This window comes from Thamnophis elegans, chromosome 1 (genome assembly GCF_009769535.1).
Source record: "Thamnophis elegans isolate rThaEle1 chromosome 1, rThaEle1.pri, whole genome shotgun sequence".
Lineage (NCBI taxonomy): Eukaryota > Metazoa > Chordata > Lepidosauria > Squamata > Colubridae > Thamnophis > Thamnophis elegans.
Window position 1 is genome coordinate 99,173,411 of NC_045541.1, and position 22,476 is coordinate 99,195,886.

Below are 22,476 nucleotides of genomic sequence, written 5' to 3' on the forward strand. Positions count from 1 at the left end.
ACAGAATCAAATTAGTCTCTGCTGCTGTAAATCAATACATATACCCAGTAAAAACAACTGGGGGGTAAATTTTATCCTTCTTTTAAAGATGTTTTGCAGGATCCACCATATTTTTATCCAAAATGCCTTGACATTACGACATGTCCACCATATATGAAAATATGTAGCATCACAAGAACCACATCTCCAACATTTAGGTTGAACATTTGGATACATAGAGGCAAGCTTTTAGGATCTAGGTGCCATCTATAAAACATCTTATAAAAATTTTCTCTCAAGTTTTGTGCTTGTGTAAATTTCACATTTCTTACCCAGATTCTTTCCCATGTTTCAAGCATTATTGGTTCCTCGATATTCTGAGCCCATTTATCATACAATCCTTAATCAGTTCCGTTTCAGAATCCATCTGTACTAATACATTATATATCCTCTTTATATGCATTGAGCTTTGATCTCTTATTTGTTTAAACAAATTATCCTCAACTTTTACAAAGCCAATTTTTTATCTGTTTTCCACCTAGCCTGTAGTTGACCATACTGAAACCACGTTTGAACTACCTTCTCTTCTTTAAGTACCTCTAAAGATTTTAGTTCCATCACCCCTCTTTCTGAGATAAGAAGTTGTCTATAGGTGGTTCTATCGTGTTTTTGTTCTACATTCATATTTTCAATTGCATGTCTAGGAATTGCCCACATGGGCACTTTATCATTTAATTTATGTTGATATTTTTTCCAAACCCGCAATAAAGCATTTCTTAAGATGTGATTTTTAAATTTCTTATCCGTTTTTTTGTTAAATAACAGGTAAGCATGCCAACCATATAACAAGTCATATCCCTCGATATTCAAAATTCTGTCATTAATTAGATGAATCCAATCGCTAATTGCAGATAATGCCACTGCGTCATAGTATAATTTTAAGTTAGGTAATTTCAATCCTCCTCTTTCACGTGCATCTTGCATTATTTTCATCTTTACCCTCGGCTTCTTTCCTGCCCACACAAATTTGTTGATACCCTTCTGCCATTCTAAAAGATTCGCATCTCTTTTAAGTATTGGTAACATTTGAAAAAGAAATAAAAATTTTGGTAAAATGTTCATTTTTACTGCCGCTATTCTACCCAGCAAGGACAAATGCAGTTTTTTCCCACCTTTTCAACTCCAACTGTGTACTATGCCAAAGTGATTCATAATTATACTTGTATAATTTCCCATTTGAGATTAAATATTAACTCCAAGATATTTAACTTTTTTAACTACCTCACATCTTAGCATCGCCCCCAGTTCTTCCTTCTGTTTGATAGTCATATTATAGCTATTATTTTGGTTTTCCCTAGATTTATTTTAAATCCTGAGACTTGACCATATTGATTGATCATATTCAATAATACCCTACTAGTTTCCTGCGGTTGTTCCAATATTATAACCAGATCATCCGCAAATGCACGGACTCTATATTCTTGCTGTCTAATTTTAATCCCTTTAGACCGCCCAGGCCCCATATCTTATTCAACAGTATTTCCAAAGTTATAATAACAATAATGGGGACAGAGGACAGCCCTGTCTTGTACCTTTTTCAATTTGAAAGGAGTCTGTCAGACTTCCATTGACAATGATCTGGGCTGTTTGCTGCTGATATATTGCACCAATTGACCGTAAAAAGCCATCTCCTATCTGCATTTTTTGCAATGTCTTCAGCAGGAATTGCCAATTAACTCGATCAAAGGCTTTCTCCGCATCCAAAAATATGAATGCGGCCGGGATTTGATTGTTCTTTCCCAGGTATTCTAAAGCGTTGATAATTAATCTAACGTTGTCCTTCATCTGTCTGCCCTGTATAAAACCAGTTTGATCGGTATGTATCAGTTGCTGAATTACCCCCATTAGCCTATTTGCTAATATTTTAGTAAAAATTTTATAATCTACATTGAGTAATGAAATAGGTCTGTAATTTTTTGGTTGGGTAAGGTCTTGGTCTTCTTTGGGTATCAACGATATGAACGCAGTCTTCCACGAAGGAGGCACTTTCCCTCCCGATTGAATTTTATTGAATAGTTCTCTGAGGGGTTCTACCATTTCTAACTGTAGATTTTTATAATAAACAGCTGTTAAACCATCTGTGCCTGGTGCTTTCCCTAACTTTAATTGTTTAATTGCCTGCAAAATTTCCCCAGAGGTTATAGGTTGATTCAGCTTATGCCTATGTTCTTCTCTAACTAGGGGGATTTTCTCTTTATCTAGGTATTTGTCTATATCTCCGTCCTTAATTTTATCCCCTTTATACAACTCTGTAAAAAATTCCCGAAATACCTTTTGAATCTCTTCCTGTTGAAACACTTCCTTCCCTCTGTAACACAATTTGGATACATTTCGAGCTTTCCTTTTTTTCTAATCTGATAAGCCAACCACCTACCGGGTTATTTGCATTGCAGAAAGTATTATGTTTAGCATATAATAAACTAGTAGCTACCTGGTCAGAGATCAGCATATCAAACTGAGATTTTAATATAGCAATTTTTTCCCTAATCTTTGTATCTCCTGGATTCAATGTTAATTCTGACTCTTTCCCTTTAATTTCCTCTTCCAATTCTTTTCGTTTTTGCCCTTGCTTGTGTCTATGTATTTTGTTTATATTCATTAATACTCCTCTCATATACGCTTTGCTTGCATCCCATACATATTCCAAAGATGTACCCTTGTTCATATTGAGAACAAAATATTCCGATAACAATTTTTTACAATCATTAACATACTTTTCATATCTAAATAAGTTTTCATTCAACCTCCAGGACCTTCTTGGCTGGGCTACCCTTCCCAATTCCATCCAGACTGGATTATGGTCTGAAAGAACTCTCGCCATAATCTTTGTCTTCTTCACTCTACAAAGTAAATCATTTGTAATTAGTATAAAATCAATCCTTGAAAGAGATTGATGTCTATTGGAAAAAAAGGTAAAGTCATATTCTTCTGCATGCCTCTCGCGCCAAGCGTCTCGCAATTCAAAGTCGTCCAGCATGTCAAAAAAGGCTTTGGGTAACTTAGCTCGAAATTTGGTGTTCGGGCGAGCTGTCTTCTTATCTCTTTTGGTGTCGATCACGCCATTCCAGTCACCCAATAATATACAAGACTCAAAGTCCCACTGTACTAATTTAGCGTGAAGATTTCTATAAAATCCATCTTGTTGTTGATTAGGAGCATAAATTCCCAAAAGTAACGTCTTTTTCCCTTCTAAGATTAAATCTAATGCAATATATCTTCCAAAGGGATCTGCTTCAATTAGCTCAGCTTTAATATCTTTTCTTAAATATACTACTATGCCATTTTTCTTTTCCATGGCTGAGGTCGCAAAATGTTGGCCCAGTTTGGGGTTAAACAAATATTTTGATCGGTTGATTTGATATGAGTTTCTTGCAAGCAAATTATGTCATTCTTAAACTGTTTGAGATAATGAAGTATTTTCTTTCTTTTCTGTGGAGAGTTCAGTCCGTTAACATTCCATGTCAAAATCTTAGTTGTCATTTTTGGTTGCCTGAAGCTTTTTTAGAGCCTCCCGCAAGGCCTGTCTCACCTTTGGTTTAGCTCCTCCCACAGCTTCTGAGCTTGTTGCAGTAGCTCCTTGATCAGTGGCCAACGATTGTTGAGATTGTTGCATAGTAGCTTGTTTATCCGTTTGTCTGGTGGTCTTACGGTTGAATCTTTTTTCCTTGACTCCTTGCCCTTCCGGAAGAGGGAGATGATACATTTTATCTGATGGTTGTGTGGTTTGCTGTTTATCTTGTTCGTCTCGTGGTTTTTCACCATATCCCGAAGGTTCAGTGTATCCCATCTTCAGAATCTTATGATAGAAATCACGAGCTTTCCATACAGAGCTGAGACGATATCTTTGTTTGTCCATTGTAACTATAATACCGAATGGGGCATCCCATCTGTACTGTATCTGATGCTTCTGAGCTCTTCCACCAGAAAAGCATAATCTCTTCTGGCTCTTAGCACCTGAGGTGGTATTTCTTTCAAAACAATCAGGTCCTGTCCACCAATTTGAAGCTTAGTATTGTAAGACTCTTGTAGTATCATATTTCTAGATTCTCTTGTAACAAAATATATTACCACGTCTCAGGGAAGTTGCCTTTGTTTTGCCGCCCATGAGTTAACACGAAAAATCCTGTCAATCTGCCAATCAAAATTGGATCCCGGTTTTCCCACCAGACGGTCAAAAGCTTCAGAAAACATTTGCTTTAAGTTCTCCTGCTTTTCTTCACGCAGCCCCCTCACTCTTAATGCAAGCTCCATCTGCTTATACTGTATCATAATAATTTGTTTTTCAGCATTGTCAATTTTTTGTTCCACCACTTCAGTTTTGGATATCAGGTTAGTTTTAGCTTCATTGAGAGTTTCTAAATTATCTTCCATTCCAGAAATATATTCTGTTATCACATTTACAATTCCCATCATATTATCGTTCATTTTGGTGACCCTGGTATCGAATTTGTCATATAGAACTTCCATCTCATTCCTTATTTCATCTTTGAATTCTTTAAGCATTTCTAGATTCTGTTCTCTGAATTCTTTAAACATTTCTAAGTTCTGTTCTGTGGATTCTTTGAACATTTCCAGAAAAAATTCTTTTGTTAGTACATCTCCACTAGGGGGCATAGATGGTGGGGGGCTGCAACTTTGTACCAGGTATGGGAGACGTTTTCGGAGGTAATTTGACAGAGGTTGATTTAGATGCCATTATATTTTAGTTTTAATTATTTATTCTAAATTACTAATCCACTGTGCTATGTGGAGAAAAAGAAATTCCTCCCCCCCCTTTTTTTCCTTTTTTTTTTTTTCAAGGGGTTTTACGGAGGATTTCAAAAGAGAAAGTCCGTTTGGAATGTTTGGAATGTCCCTGTATCAACAACAAAGAGTCTTGAAAGCTTTAAGGGAGTAGCGCTAATTAAATTATACGAGATTGTTTCTTTAATTCTGTAGCAGGAAGCCGGAGATAACAAATGCAGAAGCTGTAAACGCCATTTTGAAGACAATTAAACAAAAGAGGTTTTTATAACATTGAAGCTGGTATTTCAGATAGAGAAAGGTTTTCAAAGTTCACAAGTTTGGTCTTTGCTCGTATTGATTTTTAATAGTCTCTTTTCTAAAGATTGTCCTGAGGGGGAGGGGTCCTGTCTAGTGCTGTGAATAACAGCTGCGAAGTTCAGGTCGGAGTTGAATGACTCAGCTTTGGGTTGATCCTCCCCCTCCGTCCACAGCTCACAAAAAAACAAACTGTGAACTTCAAAGAAGATTCTTACCAGCTGAAATTCCTCACTGCTTTTTTCTTGTCTGAAAAAAGAGTTATCTTCTTGATATTGAGTAGATAACGAACCTGAATTCTGGGGGCAGCTCTGTTAAGCTGCCGACGGCGACAGGCCACTCCCCGGAAGCTCCGTTTTTGAATGAAACATTACATCTAGTGTAATAGATTTTTGTCTTTTATAAAGGACACTAAGGTATATAAAATCCTAATTTAAAGCATAATTTATCATAACTCCGTACCCTTTAATTCATAATAAAATCATTTTCTGTCTTACTCTGATATTTTAAAATAGTATTCTGTTGATCTCATCAATCATATTAAGCATTAAAACAGGAGTGTCAAACTTGATTTCATTGAGGGCCATATCAAGGTTGTGTTTGACCTCGGGGCTAGGGGGGCAGGGACAGGGGGCCGTGGCCAGGAGAGCTGTGGCCAGCTCAATGTCACTTGTGTTATGGGCATCTGTGGTGCAAGGATGGGTTCTGGCTGCTGCTACTGCCAGTTCTCTCAGGGATGCACTGTACTATAAAAATGTTTCTGCGCATGCACAGAAGCAAAAAACAAGGGCGCAGAGAGAACTGGTTCAGGGGCGTGGCAGGCCAAGTTACTACCTATTTGGCCAAACCGGTCCAAACCGGTAGGAACCCACCTCTGCTGTGGTGGCCCAAGCACTCTGCCAGCAAAAACAGGCTCCCAAGGGCCTGTGATAGCCTCCTGCAACACTCCAGTGAAAACAGACCTTGGAAGGGCCACCCGGGCTGGTCGTTCGCTTTTCCAGGGCAGCCCCAAGGGCCATATCTAAGCATCCTGGCGGCTGAATGCAGCCCCCAGCCCTTGAGTTTGACACCCCTGCATTAAAATTTTACAATATGCACCTTCCTTTCTTAAGTAGGCATCATTTGTTTCACTTAAATTCTTGTAGTTTCAACAAGAGAATAAAGAAGCTAAATGTGAATGGCATCTACAATATGAGAAATTGTGTAAGGGCCCAGGGTTCCACTTTTTAATAGAAATAGCTACAGTACAATTTTCCCACAAGCAATTGGACACTAGTATTTTTAGCCAGTGGAGAGCCAGTGTAAGTTAAGAATAGCAATTGCTACAGTGGGAAACTACACAGTTTCTATTAAGGGGACAGCTAGTACAACAGCTGGCTGGTGATGAATTCATACAAAATATGCAATAGTGCAGCATACATAAGAATACATTTTATAAATTGTTTATGGTGGAATTGTGAAAAGACAATAGCATATTGTTGCCTTCTTTCTGTAATGGGAATAGTGTTCGTCTTGATAAGCTGCAAATTCTGAACCCACTCAGTTTATATGGCCTTTCCAGCAAAAGGGCTTTCTACAAGAACAACATAGGTATTTTTTTAAAAAAAATATGGAAGAAAGTTAGACAGATACCATCTGTGCATCTGTTCAGAATGTGCAATATTTAGAAAAGCAGGCCAACTCAGACACAAGAAAGGGAGTCACTGCAATTCACAGATGGTCGTTTTCATTTAGTTTTGTGTACCACCCTAAAAATGTAGTGGGAAAGCAATCTTTTCCCATGCAGATGAAACTAAGAGAGGATTCTTTTTCTGGAATCAGGTCATCATTTAAAATTATAACAAAGCATGTTGCTTACCCATTTCCCAAACACTGATATTCACTGACTTGTGTTTGAAGAGGAGCAATGAGGTGCCTGTTACTTATTTCCATTGAAGTAACAACAGTGAGAAGGGAATGCATACTGGTGGATTTGTGAAAATGCAGGGCAGTATCAGATACTAAAAGTAGCAAGCACAACAATTTAGAACTGGGAAAAGAAAAGAAAATTGTATTCTTATTCTCATAGCTACCAATGACAGTATTTACTATCTTTGTAGTCCTCAACTTACAACTACAATTGAGCCCAAAATTTATCTTGCTAAGTGAGAAATTTGTTAAATGATCCCCCCTCCCCATTTTATGACTTTTCTTGCCACATTTGTTAAGTGAATCAGTGCAGTTGTTAAATTAGTCACATGGTTGTAAAGTGAAACCGGTTTGCCCTTTGAGAGCTGTATGTAAGAAATTTCATTTTAATGTATGGTGATTAGTGTACATTCAAAGTGACAATAAAGTTAGCATTTTATTCTATTCTATTCATTGACTTTGTTTGTCAGAAGATTGAAAAAGGTGACCGCATGGCCTCTGGACGCTGTAACTTTCCTACATGTGAGTCTTTCAAGCATCCAAATCTAAATCACATGACTATGGGGATGCTGCAACAGTCAAAAGCACTAAAAATGGTCATAGGTCACTTTTTTCAGTGCCATTATAACTTCAAACAGTCATTAAGTGAATTGTTGTAAGTCAAGGACTGCCTGTATTAATAATCAAACTCATAGTGCTGTTGCAAGACCAAACTGGACTATATTTGGTAAATCACTTGCACATTAAGTTTTGTATCAATGAGCCTTAATCCCAGCCACTGTATGTAGAAATTATGTATTTGTTTGTTTACTGTTATTTATACCTCACCTATGTCTAATGAAAGTTTCAGAAAATGAAAGGGTAAACAAAACTCCAAGAGAATTAAATATAATCCAGCAAAATATACACAACAATTATCCTCGAAGTATCACAATGGCATCATAATACATCATTAAAACAAGAGTTAGAAAAGATCTTACTAAGATTAAAGGATCTTTGTTGCCAGACAGACAGTGAGCTGAAATGGGGCCATTGTTAAAAATGATAAAGACTCTTTTGGAAGAAGCACATTACCTGGTGATTTCATAGTCATGTCCATGTGGTTTTTGGTGAAAATATCCTAAGTTTCCAACAGGAGATTTAAAAATTCTAAAAGTTCTTCATATGCCATCAGTTCAGTTTCCTGAGATGAACTGAGCCTGGAAACAAACTAAGGAAGATAAAGATCCACTGCATTTTAAGCCATCTTCAAGAGAGATCTCATGACATCATGTAAACTATATAAATTCAACCTGAAGTAAATTAGGCAATAGATGCCCAAAACCAGCCTTGGAAGATAGCTGATAGAATGTGAAGACATTCCTAATTAAAAGTCAATTACATGTTAGCTATATTGAATCTAGGGAGTCACTCTATATTGCAAACTGATACTTTTTTAGAAAAAAGTCTTATTGATAAGACTGCAGATGTGAGGTCAATTTGGAGGAGTATACAGCAAAACAAAAGAGGAATAATTCAGAAAAGGTAGACACAGACACACTTCACCTGAGGAGATGGTTAGCAACATCAAGTTTCTGGGTGTGCAGATAACAAATAGGCTGGCTTGGTCGCTCAACAGCAAGACATTGGTGAAGCAGGCACAACAGCGCTTGCATTTTTGTGTTGCATGAGAAAAGTACATTTTCCTCCCCATCCTTACCACTTTCCATAGAGGGATGATTGTGAGCATCCTGTCATCAGGGGTGGTTTTCACTTACCTTCCCTACTGCAAATGTGCGCGTGCTTACCTTCCCTAATGTGTGTGGATGGCCCCGTCTACGCATACACCCGGACTTCCGCGCATGAGCTTGGCTCAAAAAGTCCCTAAATAGGATAACATACAGTCAGGATGGAACTGTTCCGCTAACAGTTTGAGTGAACCAATCTGAAGCGGCTGAATATCACTCTGCCTGTTATATTGCATCGCAATCTGGTTTGGAAGCATTACTGCCTCAGGCAGGCAGGCAGTGGAGAAAGTGGTGAGGATAGCAGAAAAGACTATTGGCAGCTCACTGCCTTCTAAACGAGGTCACAGCATAAAAGCATTGCTTGTGCAGGGTCCGCAGGATTCTCTGAGACACTGCACATACTCTTCATGATTTGTTTTCCTTGTTACCTTCTGGGAAGAGGCTTTGTGGCTTCTGAAGAAGAACATCCAGATTCAGCTATAGCTTTGTTCCACACAGTATCAGCCTTGTGAACTTTCAAGCTTCCTCTTTCTGCTATGTATTCAAGCTGGACAGTGATTAATATTTATATGCATTTATATAATAGGGTGTAGGTGTATAATATGTATCTATATAGCATATCTATCTCTGTGTTATATATGTGTACACTTTGGAGAGCAGGCAACAGAAATTCATTTTTAATGTGTGCCAGTGTACCCACAGAAAAAAAATGATAATAAGGAGTATCTAACTAATAATTCTTTCTCAACCACCTATATGTTCAAATTATCCTTTCTCTACATATGCAATTACTAAAACTATCCTTTTAAAAATATTGGTATCATCTTTATCATATTCAAGTGGAATGCTAGAGGACAGTGGTTAGAGATGGAAGAGGAGGTGGACACAATGTTTATTATTTTAAAAGTGGTCTTTTAAAAAAAAAACCTATATATTGCCAAGTTTTCATGAGATTTCAGGACACAAAGGTATTATGAGATCTAGCTATCAAATGAGATTATGGCTACTTAAAAATATTTAGAAGCATCAACTAGTGATACTGTTGGGGGTTTTATATGTCTATGGGTTCCCTTATTGTCAGCGCTTAACATTAGTTGCTCTCTGATGTGCAGCTTTCCATTTCTTAGCTCACCTTCTAACATCCGTGCAACCATTCTGCTTTCCAGGCTATCTTATTTGAGCTGCAAAAATCTAGAAACTAGTATATGGCACCAAAGAGATACAAAAAGGAGCAAATGCTTGCAACCATTTAGTGAATATCTGGAATCTTGCAGCTTGACTATGGTAGTTCTCCTCTTTTTAGTGAGATCTTTAGTTCAGCTATTTCTGTCGTGGAACAGGAGTCACGAATTCTTCCAAACATAAGGCAAGGATATAGAAGTGTTTGGTTATGGGGATAAACATACAAGTGTTTTGTCTTTACCATAGATACTGTCTTTGGTGCTTTTTTTTAATGAACCATTTGTCTGAAAAAGGAAGCCCTGGGACTAGATCTTTCACCTTCCTTTGATTGTCATTTTCCAATTGTTTCATTAAAAAAAAACTACGTTAGCAGTTGACTGATGTTGAATTTCAGCCTAAATTTGGAAACACCCAGAAAAGGGAAATGCCAAGACAAAGTTGGGTTTTGTTTTGTTTTTTTAAAAAAGACATCCCTTGAAAATTTGGTGTGCACTTTCCATCCGTTAGACTGTTATCTGAGGTTTTTTTTAACAGGGATACATGGAACCATGTTGGCTATCTCAGTCCCCATTTTCACTTCCTTGTGAGGGTGTGTGAGGGTTGTTAAGGGGAAAATTATTTGACTTGTCCATGGTATACATAGTAGGGACCTCTTGCTGCCACTCCTACCCTTAACAGGTTCTCTGATTTTCTCAATAGAGTACGCAAATCCCCCAGTTGAGTGGAAAGACCCTTCACCCATGTTTCCTGTACCAAATATTGGGACTTTACCAAATATTTGTTCTATGCAAAATATTTATTCTCTCTCCCTACACACTTTCTTGTAGAAGTTTTTCTGCATTTTGAGGAAGGAAAGGGGAAGTGTTGTCTAGTGCTATGCATCTTTCATGTACTTTAGAGATAGCCTGGCCATTGTATCTGAAAGCTGTATCTTTTCTTGTACAATAATCTGCCCATTGATCACCAGATCCCGTGGCTTCTGAAGTTGTCATGATGAAACTCCACCTTTAACACTTTTTTTAAAGTCAAAGCAACCAAAGAAATGTTGAAGAATGATGGGGAAAGATGTACAGGTAGTCCTTGACTTACAACAGTCCCTTTAGTGACAATTCACAGTTATAAGGGCACTGAAAAAAGCAACCTTTGACCATTTTTCACAGCTGCAACCATTGCAACATTCTCATGATCATGTGATCAAAATTCAGATGGCAACTGGTTCCTACTTATCACTGTTGCAACAGTCATAAGGTCATGTGATCACCTTTTGCAACCTTCTGACAAGCAAAGTCAATGGTGAAGCCACATTCACTCAACAACATGGTTACTAACTTATCAACTGCAGTGATTCACTTAACAACTGAGGAAAAGAAAGGTTGTAAAATGGGGCCAAATTCACTTAACAAATGGCTCACTCAAGAACAGAAATGTTGGGTTCAATTGGGGTCGTAAATCGAGGACCGTGGCACGACAAAACCGCGCTCGTCAAAATAGCGGTGATAAAACCACATCGCTAAAGCTGTGACATCATCACCGCGCGTCATCACCGCCACGACAACAGCGCGGCGACAGAAGGGCGCTTTAAAACAGCGCAGCGGCAGAAAGCCGATTTAAATTAAGGTAAGGGTTAGGATTAGGTTTAGGGGTTTGCTTTAGGGTTAGGTTTAGGGTTAGGGTTATGTTTAGGGTTAGGTTTAGGGTTAGGTTTAGAATTAGGTTTAAGGTTAGGTTAGGGTTAGGGTTAGGGTTAGGGTGCTGAGTGCTTCGGAAGGCAAGGATTTGCCCTCCGCGATTATGTCATCGCGGTAGGGTCGCGTTTTTCCTTAGCGCTTCGAACGGCGCGGATTTGCCCTCTGCACTTATGTCAGCGCAGATAAGGGCTTCGCGGTTTTGTGGTGGAACCATCGAGGACTACCTGTAATAGAAAAAATACGCTTGGCCATAAAATAAGCACAACAAAGCAAAACAAATATTTTACAACACTTAATGAGGCGGAAAAACGACTGCACTTTTACAAAGCTCTTAGAAAACTGGCAAGGTTGGGCCTTTAAGCTTGGATCAGGTGTAGTAAGATGAGTAATGGGTGTGAGCAGAGCTTTGTGTGCTCCAAGGCAAATTTCTCACTGGAGCTGTCAAATCCAACACCTAGAGGACAGCAAAGAAATGGCAACTTGCTAAGCCTTTGCTGCCACCTAGTGGCAATCCAGAGCTTTTCAGCCCAAATATAGTACCCCTATGATGAAGTGGCTCTATAGTCACTGACATCATATCAATGTTTGCCTATTGTTTTACTCTAGGTTGCTAGGGAAGAGGTGCCACATTTCTGCTTTCAACAGCAAACTATACTCTTTCCTAGTTCTGCTTTGAAAAAAAATGTCCTGAAGGCATACTTAAATAAACAAGGAGAAAGTTTGAGAGAGGTGAACTTTTCAAATCTGGGCAAGCTCTTTTTGTGACTACTTAAAAAAAAAAACTCGGGAAACTTCTCTGCATGATCTGCTTTTCACTCTGTTGGGGGTTACCCGAATATCCCCCAAATAATTTTAAAATTATCATATTAGTGTCTCAAGAAATAATATGTATCAAGTATATCATCCAACATTAAAATGCCCATAATAAAAATCCCATATTAATTTTAAAAGTAATGAGTATAGCTACTATCACAACTCCAGTCACCATAGGAATAGACATCCTGTTTAATTCCAATTCTACTTCTCAATGTTACCCTTTTGTCCCAAGACATAGTCAGCATTAAGTGCATCACATTCTGTCTTGGGGGAAAAAGGCTCCCTCCTAAGGGTTTGCAAATCTTAGATTTCCCAAAATATTCTGATAGCTACATTTTTGTTCCTTGGTGGTTGGACTGCCTTAAGGCAACCAAAATTGTGTAAATACATACTTGACATTTTACATCATAGGCATCAATGTATGCTATTTATGCAAATAAATGAAGTAAAATGTCAGTTATATAGATATAGCAATACCATAAAATATGCCAATTCTGTGGCCTGCTTTAAATGAAACAAATTTTGTGCTTGGCTTGTGGATTCAGTAGAAGGGAGAAGTTTCTCCAGAACATCCAATATTCATTGAATGAAGGCCAGAGAACTGAGATTTTATTGCAATAGCAAACTGACAGCCCAAATCTATTGCATGAGTCAAGGCAAATTTATCCAACTAGATATTGTATTATACACTTTGAATTTCCATACGTATCTCAAAATATTTGCTGATGATCAGGTTGAGGTAAGCTGTTTTATTCTTGATATGCAACCAAAATTGTATTTATACCAAAACAGTATACAGTGGTTCCTTCACTATCATCTAGAAATGTCTGTTTTTCATTTATTTCCAATTTATGTGTTTGTTAATTTCTTTTGTTTAGGAGTTAAAGGATTCTCTCCTGAAATTTTTCCAATAATAATTCTGCAAAGTTCTATAGATTCAACTGAGAAAGGCTGGTCCAAAGGCACTCAGTGTGCTTCCATGGTTAACAATGGACCAGAACCTGTATTTTATTGAAGCCAGTTTAATATCTTAACCTTTATGCACTTATCCAACATTAAAGGAAATCGGTCTGCATGGAAATTGCACTATAGGCCAAAAAACTGGTGTTTAATACCATTATTCGAGGGTGTTGTCTTCTTCTTCCCATATGTCTTTATTTTATATGACAGTCTTGTCTGTTGTTGTTCAGTAGCTAAGTCGTGTCTAACTCTTCACAATCACATGGATCATAGCATGCCAGGCTTCCCTGTTCTCCACTGTCTCCCAGAGTTTGGCCAAATTCACGTTCATAGTCCTGACTGAGTTTTCCCCAATTTCTTTTAAAATTTAAATTGTGGAACTAAATCTGGAAAATGAAGGAAGGAAGGAAGGAAGGAAGGAAGGAAGGAAGGGGAGAAGGAAGAAGGAGGGGGGAGGGAGGGAAGAAGGAAGGAAGGAAGGAAGGAAGGAAGGAAGGAAGGAAGGAAGGAAGGAAGGAAGGAAAATATACTTTAACTTTTGCTCCTAGGTTTATCTATGCAGTTTTCTTAGCAACAAAATAGCCATTTTCTCCTTCCAGGATACTTCCCAACTTTTGAACTTGCTTATAGTCTAGGAATTTCCAGGTGGTTTCCCATCCAAAGGAAACCAGGTCTGACGCTACTTAGCCTCCAGGGTCAGACACAATCAGTCAGGTGCTGCCACCAGGCTGAGGCAAGTATAGTAGTTACCATGAGAAATAAAATTCATCCCACACACATAACCAGGGTGAAAAGGGAAAGGAATGCATTTGTGGCAGTAAGAGAATGGAAGCATCTTGCGTGTTTACATTTTATTGCTGTCACTAGTGGTGCCATGTCAAGAACAGCCTTCTCAGGGGGCACAGCCTGATTTGTAGAGTGACTGCATTTTTGTAGGCTTTCCTTAGCGCAGCCAGCACAAGCGAGAAAGGGACACACTCAGTTAGCGATACTCTTAAAGCGCTTCTAAAGATGCCTCCTGAAAGTCACAGTCCGTCCTTAGATTGTTCAATTTTTGGAATTCTTCGGGAGTGAGAACAGACTCTGTTGTCAACAGAGTCCTGTTCACAGAAACTAGGCAGGAAAATGAAAGAAGGGTCTCTATTGTTCGGGGATGTGGTGTAGGCTGCAAGAATGTGTGGGGAATGTGAAGTCTGCATATCACGGAGAAAGAGGGGCCTTTGTGTGAAAACACTGAAGCAGAATGTCAATCATATAAATAACCCTTACCTCATTTTTTATTCGAAGCATGGCTGTCATAATTTTCAAACCATATATCAATGAGCATGGATATTATAGGTTTCCTGGAGCATATTGCTTTCAACCTCCCCACCCCCACCCCCAGACTGCCCGCCGCATTCAGTCAAACCTTCTACCATAAAAACAGAGACAGAAAGAAAGATTTGGGGCCTCTTTTAAGTGAGATCACTGACTCCACCGACATGGAGGACTGATTGTGGTGCTTTTGGACCGATTCCTACAGGGAACGACACGTGGAAAACATGACGTCAGAATTGAAAATCCATGTGGATTTTGCAGGAAGGAACTGGGAGGAAAGCAATTGGTTCATGTTGGCTTCAGCTTATTAAGCGCTCTGGTAAAATTCATATGGATTTACAGTTTCAGGCAAATGTTCTTCTTCCCTGTGCATTCCACCACAAGATTAATTGCAAAATAATCACAGCCTTCTGTGGAAAAATATATCACATCAGAATTGGCTCCTTTCACTATCACCTTCAGTGGACGATGATCTTCCCTTCCAGGCAAATCTTCATTTACTTTTTCTTCAATGCGTATATAGAAGCTGATAAACTCAGGTGCTGGGATTTGGGGTGCAGTGGAGGGGAAAAATCAATAGGATTGGGTTTGAGTGATGTACATCCCACTGGATTACTTAGTATGATGAGGCATGATGCAACCCACCAAGCTTTGCTGGGAAATTCTTGAAATCCTGAGCTTAAGGCAAGCAACAAGCCTGGAGAGAAATATTTAGCTAATAAATGCTTTTGTTCTTCCAACAAGCAAGGTCTTGAAGGCTGCCTTGCCAAGATAGGATACCATACCTCTAAGACAGGAATCAGAGTTGGCTTCTATTCCAGAACGGCATCCTACGTGTTGGTTTTATGAGGTGCTGTCTAAGAAGATCGCCCTTTGAGATACAATATATTGTTTTGCCTGCAGTGATAGAAGGAGGGTTTGAGTGCTGAATATCACCCACGCTGGAAAAGTTGTTAGCCATTATTTAATTAGATAATGCTATATGCTGCGTCACTTTAAGTACATCCAACGAGCGTGCCACAGTGCTTTAACTTCAAGTGGGTACTGGAAAAAAAAGAAAATAAATCCCTGCAGGTATGATTCTTCAAGAGAATATTGTAGGAATGTGCACATAGATAGTTACAAGAAGCTACAAGGTGATCCAATGCTATCCTTTGAGGCTTCCTGGACTGTATTCATTGTCTTGAGATAAAGAATGCCTCTAAGTTGCAAGAACTAACTAGTAATATGAGATATAATGATAGCTGGCTTTGTCAAGTGGGTGGATGACATGAACAAAATGCACTGAAGAAAAAAAAATGATCCAAATTAAATTTGATACTTCTGCATAGTTCAGACTATAAGTTGTCATCTTCCAAACTATTACTTTTCTGTCTGCAGAATTCCTGGCTCTAGAGTCAGTAGTGGTGGATCCGTTGCCAAGAGCTCCACCACTGTCTCCAGAGAATAATCCAGAAGCCTTTAAAAACAGACTTGGTGGCTGTAAGACTTTCCCCACTGCTGTGTTAAAATATTTGTTTGTTGGTTTAAACATTTACATGGCTGCCCATCTTAAAATAAACTCCAGGCTGATTGATTATTTAATTAATTGTTCATAAATAACACAAGGCAGAGAACACATCAAACAGACTTTCCTCTTACTATTTTCCCCACAACAATCTTGTGAGGTGAATTAGGCCGAAAGAGAGTGCCTGGCCCAAGGTCATTTAGCTGGTTTTCCTTGGCTAAGGTGAAACTAGAAGTCATTGTTTCTTGCTTTCTGGCCTGGTGCCTTAACCATTAGCTCACCATCCTTGAATCAGCAGAAAACAATATGGACATCAAGTCCATTCCCAATGCCTATCCTTCCTGTATGGTCTATTTCAAAACACTTGGCAGTTCCAGTCCCTTCAAAGCATTTGGTACATCATGGGGACCCAGCACAAGTATAAAAGCGCTAAGCACAGATCTGAAAGCACAATATTTTGGTAGGCCCTCCCTTCATATTCAAACCAAATATTTATCTTTTGCCAGACCACCAGTATAGTAGTCCAGCATGTTGTACAAGAACTAGAATTTGGCCATGGGCCCATTTGCAGTTTTAAAGGCATATATCCAGGTTGCATTCACTCAACATGCAATCAATTGGGTAGAACCATTTCCATCCAAAGGCATGATATCTATAATGGATATTATCTATAATGCCATAAAGAAAACTCAGCAGTTTCAATGCCCCTATGGTATTATTGTCTTTTGTTCTGGCAGTGCCTTGACCCATGCGCAGGGATGACTCAAGAGCTATGTGCTGTAATAAATGTTTACAGAGAAACAGCTTAGCAAACAACCATTTCAGCATAATGAGGAATTCTCCTTCAAGCTCCTTCAACATTCCATTCATATTCATCTTCCTTATCTGCTCTGTCAGTTTGCAAGAAACAGTTTGGAAAACGAGATCAGAAAAGGTGTCAACCCCGTGTTCAAATGCAGTCTGCCTATTCCTCCAATCCATACAATTTCCTATTTAGTACACATTGTGCAAGCGATTGCTGATGAGTTGCTCTGTTGGAAGACAATCCTATTCAGCCTCTTTGGATTATCCTGGACTCTGTTCCTTTTTGCATATGAAATTTCATATAATTGCGCATGCATTAATCCAGATTGGCCTGAAGAGATAGTGCAAAAGAACAAGTTTGAACTATTTTGAATATGCTCTTTTGGCACAGAGTTTAATTTCCGTAGCAAGGGGAAAGCATACCTTGTAATGTCTAAACAGAAGTTGCTTTTTCAAGACCACTAATAGGTCTGGGTAATTCCATGCCCATAAGGTGAGTTATTCGATGATGTCTGAGGTCTGTGAGGAATTGGCTTGTGAGAGGAACAAGCAGGAAGTTGGTCCTAGTAAGACAGAAAGAGTTGTGTTTGAATAGCCACCAGGTTAATGTACTAACGAAATTCAGTTTCTGAAAATGTTTAGCAACTGTTGCCTTTTTATTAAAGAGGGCCATTCTCCACTATTAACTTGCCTTTAATCCACATCATGGCAAGTAACCTAATATCCCTTCATGGGTAACAAAGCTAACAGTTTTTATACACCTTAGGTCCAGTGGAATTAGGAAAAAAATATTACTTTGAAACTGGTACAGCTAAGTGTACCAGCAGAGTCGGACAGTGAGGAGATTGGGGAGGAGCATGGGCCCGTCCTGGAATTTGCGGAAGGCTCAGATGAGGGTTCTGCATCGGGGGCAGAGGGGGGGACAGGGCCATCTGGGAGTTATGTGTTGCCTCTGGAGCCTCCAGAGTCAGACATCAGCAAAGCAGAGGAACAGGGGGAGCCTTTTCCCAGTGCTTGCATGCACAGAGCTGCCAGAAGGAAAGAGCATTTAAGACAAAAGGGATGATTTGGGAGTAAGGCTTTGAGTTATGTGTAGGTTGCAGAGGAGATATCTTGATTTCCTATTGCTATGGTGTTTATTTATTTGTTTGTTTTCTTGTTTGTTTATATGTCTTCCATTTGTATATCTGTCTACTTATTGCTAAGAAACAAATCCAGATTGTCATTTATTAAGGAAAAGGGGAAAACAAACAAACTCTAACAATTATATTCCTGTTTCATTTGTCTAGACTACTCTTCACACACAATGAGCCACAAGATCTACAAAGAACAAAAGCAGTTTGGAGATCAAATCCTATCTATTGTTTATGGTGAAATCAGCAGCATGCAAGCATTTATCTGGTCTTATTCTCATAGGTCACCTAAAATCTGAGCTGTGAAGAGATCTTGTGAAGCTAATAAAGCTATCTTTAAGCTCAATAGAGATTTGTACTGTACTTTTCATACTATTATGAAAAAGCAAAAAGTTGTGATTTGATGTTAATGCCATATTTTACGGTAACATAGAGAGAGTCAGAAATCAATGCTTCTTTTTCTCTCCCCCCCCCACTATCTTTCCTCACTTCTCTTCCTACTCCCCCCATTTACTTTTGTATTTTACAATACTTTATAACTCAATAAAAATGTTATTTGTACTGTACTTTATTTAACATAACCCTAAGGTAACCTCTGTTACACACTTTTCTGGGCCGACAATGGCACACATTAAAATGAAATTCTGATGCCCACTCTCAAAAGAATACACACACACACACACACACATACATATACTGTATATATACAAACACACATACACACATAAATACAGACTATGTGACATACTGTACATATATTAAAATGGACTGTAATATTTTATATATACATTATATATGTGTGTGTGTGTGTGTGTGTGTGTTTGTGTGTGTGTATGTATATACATATGTGTGTGTGTGTGTATGTATGTATGTATGTATGTGTATATATATATATATATATATATATATATATATATATATATGTATATGTGTGTGTGTATATATATATATATATATATATATATATATATATATATATATATATATATATATATATATATATGTATATGTGTGTGTGTGTATATATATATATATATATATATATATATATATATATATATATATATATATATATATATATATATATATATATATATGTGGGTCTCTAGTTGTTCGGGTTTTCTCCCGCGTAGAATTGGAGATGTCTTGGCGACGTTTCGACGAAGTCTCATTCGTCATCTTCAGGCGGCTTCAGACTACTTCAGGTTTGGTGTTTCCTGGAAGATGACGAATGAGACTTCGTCGAAACGTCGCCAAGACATCTCCAATTCTACGCGGGAGAAAACCCGAACAACTAGAGACCTACATACTAACACCCGCGAAAACCTCAGAAAACAAATATGTATATATGTATGTATGTATGTATGTATGTATGTATGTATGTATATAGATGTATGTATACACTCACACACACACACACATAATGTAACAAGACATATTTTCAGCTTCAAATGAACTAGTTAGGTATGCATTCATTCAATAAAGATTTGTCTCTTTTAAAAGGATATATGCACACATCTTTCTCTCTCCACCCCCCTCCTTTCTCTCACATATACATATGTATATGTATATGTACATATATAAATACCTTGGTCATATCTTGGTCACTGGTCATTGAAAATCCTCTCTCTCTCTCCCCCTCCCTCCCTTTCTCTCTCACACACACACATAAATATTTACCATTTACCATTTATGTCCCATCCTTAACAGGTATGTAAATATTTCTTTTATAAGGAAAACACATTTCCATTAAATGAAATATTTAATTTGCTTTTCCCACCCTGTACTTACACTTCTGAATGCTATGGAGTTTCACTTTTGATTCTAAGCAGTTTCATTTTCTAAGTGCCATAGCCTTGTGCAATATTTGCATTCCAGGCACTGTAGGAGAATGTTGAAACCATACTTCAAAGCTATTTGTTAAAGCATTTGTTTTATCAGTCATTCGGCTCTTCATGTTAGGTTTAAAACAACAAAGAAAAGGTGCCCTTTACCTAGTTTAATACCTCACTGTCCTTCCCCCATGAAACCCTCTGAAAAAACCTTCTCTGGCAGTTGGGAGAGCCTACAGAAAGGATTAGGATAAGGAGCAAACCACTATACTTGTAGCGTGAGTTTTAGAAGCTTGCTTACCAAAATGCCTCCAGGTGGTTTTCCCATTTTGGTTTTTGAGTTTTGGGGTTTTTTTTTGCCTTGCCAGAGAACTCTTCGCCTGTAATTCAGGAGGAATGGGCATACTCTCCATCTATTGACTGGTATGCTCTTCAACCTTGCTCCCTAGTGCTTTTCAATCTACTTTAAAGCTAATTGAGAGATTCCTTCAACAATTGGCTGGAAAGAATAGGCTGTCACAGGCTATGTATAAAAATGCATATAAATTGGGAGTTAGAATTAGCTCATTCTGATTCCCAGGTTGGTTGGCTGTCTAATTACAAAGAAGAGCAGCAATCAGTATCCACAATACTGTATGTTAATCTTTGAGCCACACTATTGGATCAACAGCTGGGACATCCAGTTCAGACAGGTATGTATATGGAGGGAGTATACGTAGATGGGTATCAACAGACCTACACTACCGTCACTATCAACATTTTCCTTCCATTCTGCAGTCCCAAGTTTAGTACTCTTGAAATAAACCTGGAGCCTTATATCCTTCCCATTCTGCCTTCTAGCATTTTTTATGATACCTCTACAAATCATTATTTCCACCCTCCAATCTCTTGCAACACTATCTGAAGCTTTCCTGCAAATATATTCACTTCTGATGACATCAGTAATCCAAAGGAGTACTGGTTTTAATTTTATTATAAGGTTTCATCAATAGAATCTTGCAAGTGAAAGTACATGTTGTCACCAACATCAATCTTGCAAGTCTGAAAGTACAACTCTGATCAACAACATCAATCTTGCAAGAGGCCTCTTATCTGACCATTGCCTAGCCTGTGGTCCTTCTTCTTCCTCTTCTGCTTCTCAAGAACATTCTCACAGACCATTATGGATGCTCATACAAAAGAAAACTCTCTTCCAGATCAGTAAAAGAAAGAATAGGTATATATGGTGGTGTTATAAAATTAATTTTATTTTCCTTTAAAAAGGCTTTTAAAAAAATGTTAAAGAAGACTTAGAGTAAGACATGGCTTAAGTGACTCTTTTACACTCTCCTATTTGACAGCTGGAGGAAATGCTGATTGGTTTTGTAGGCCTCTGAACATTCTTTGGATTACTGATGTCATCAGAAGTGAATATATTTGCAGGTAAGCATTTATTATTATATACTTTATTCATTAAACATGAAACTCAGCCAACTGAACATTCAAAAATGCATCACAAATACAAGTGACTGGTGCTAATGGTTGATACGGTTTGCTGCCAGCGTCCTAGGTATCAACTAAGTACCTTCTTAAAATATAAGATGTAGCACAGTTTTTTGCAGCTCCACTGGTGTTATTGCAAGAAGCTGTAATTTATTGATGTATCTTGTAAAATTCTTGGACATGGTACCAAGTGCCCCGATGACAATGAGTATCACTGTTACATGCTTCATCCATAGCTGTGTAGCTTCGATGGCCAGGTCGTGATATTTCATTATTTTTTCTAGTTCTTTTTCTTCGACTCTGGCATCTCCCGGAAAAGCGATATCAATAAACTGTACACTTCGGCCCTCTACAACCATGATATCTGGCGTGTTGTGCTCCAAATGACGATCCATTTGTATTCAAAAGTCTCACAATATTTTCACGTTCTCATTTTCAATAACTTTTTCCACTTTATGTTCCCATGACTTTCTGGACACAGGTAAATCATCTTTTTTACATAATGACCAGTGGATTAATTTAGCAACTCGGTCATGTCTAGCTTTGTAATCAGTTTTTGTGATTTTGCTGCATTCACATATTAATTGTGAAACAGTTTCGACTTTGTTATTGCAAAGCCAGCAGTTTGGGTTGTCAGTGGATTTTTTTATCTTCACTTTCATAGCATTAGTTTGTAGTGCTTGTTCTTGAGCAGCCAGTATTAAACTTTCCGTTTCTTTCTTGATAGTTCCCATCTTAAGCCATGTCCATGCCAGTATCTTTGTAAAAGTTGAGTGTTGCTGTCAGACAAGTAATTGGGTGATAGTTGCTTGGTTCTGTGTCTTTTTCTGGATCTTTCATTATCAAATATGTTCGGCCAGCTGTTAACCATTCTTTGCTTGTTGCATTTTGAAGCATTGATCAAATTGAGTGGCCATGCGATGATGGAGGCTTGTCAGGTGTTTTAGCCAGTATCCATGCAGTTCATCCAGACCAGATGCACTCCAGTTCTGAACCTTCTTTGCTTGTTTTGCCACCAGTCAGTTTTTTTTACATAATTTC

General features: G+C 38.2%; 1 long non-coding RNA gene across 2 annotated transcripts in view; it reads left to right on the top strand.

Annotated features, from left to right (window-relative positions):
* The first annotated feature begins 19,488 nt into the window (after positions 1-19,488).
* The window catches only part of LOC116514317, a 70,816-nt gene continuing 67,828 nt past the window's right edge, over positions 19,489-22,476 (top strand). For both annotated transcript variants that reach the window (XR_004256092.1, XR_004256091.1), the window contains exon 1: positions 19,489-21,375. This is a non-coding gene — a long non-coding RNA (uncharacterized LOC116514317). The remainder of the gene's footprint in view (positions 21,376-22,476) is intronic.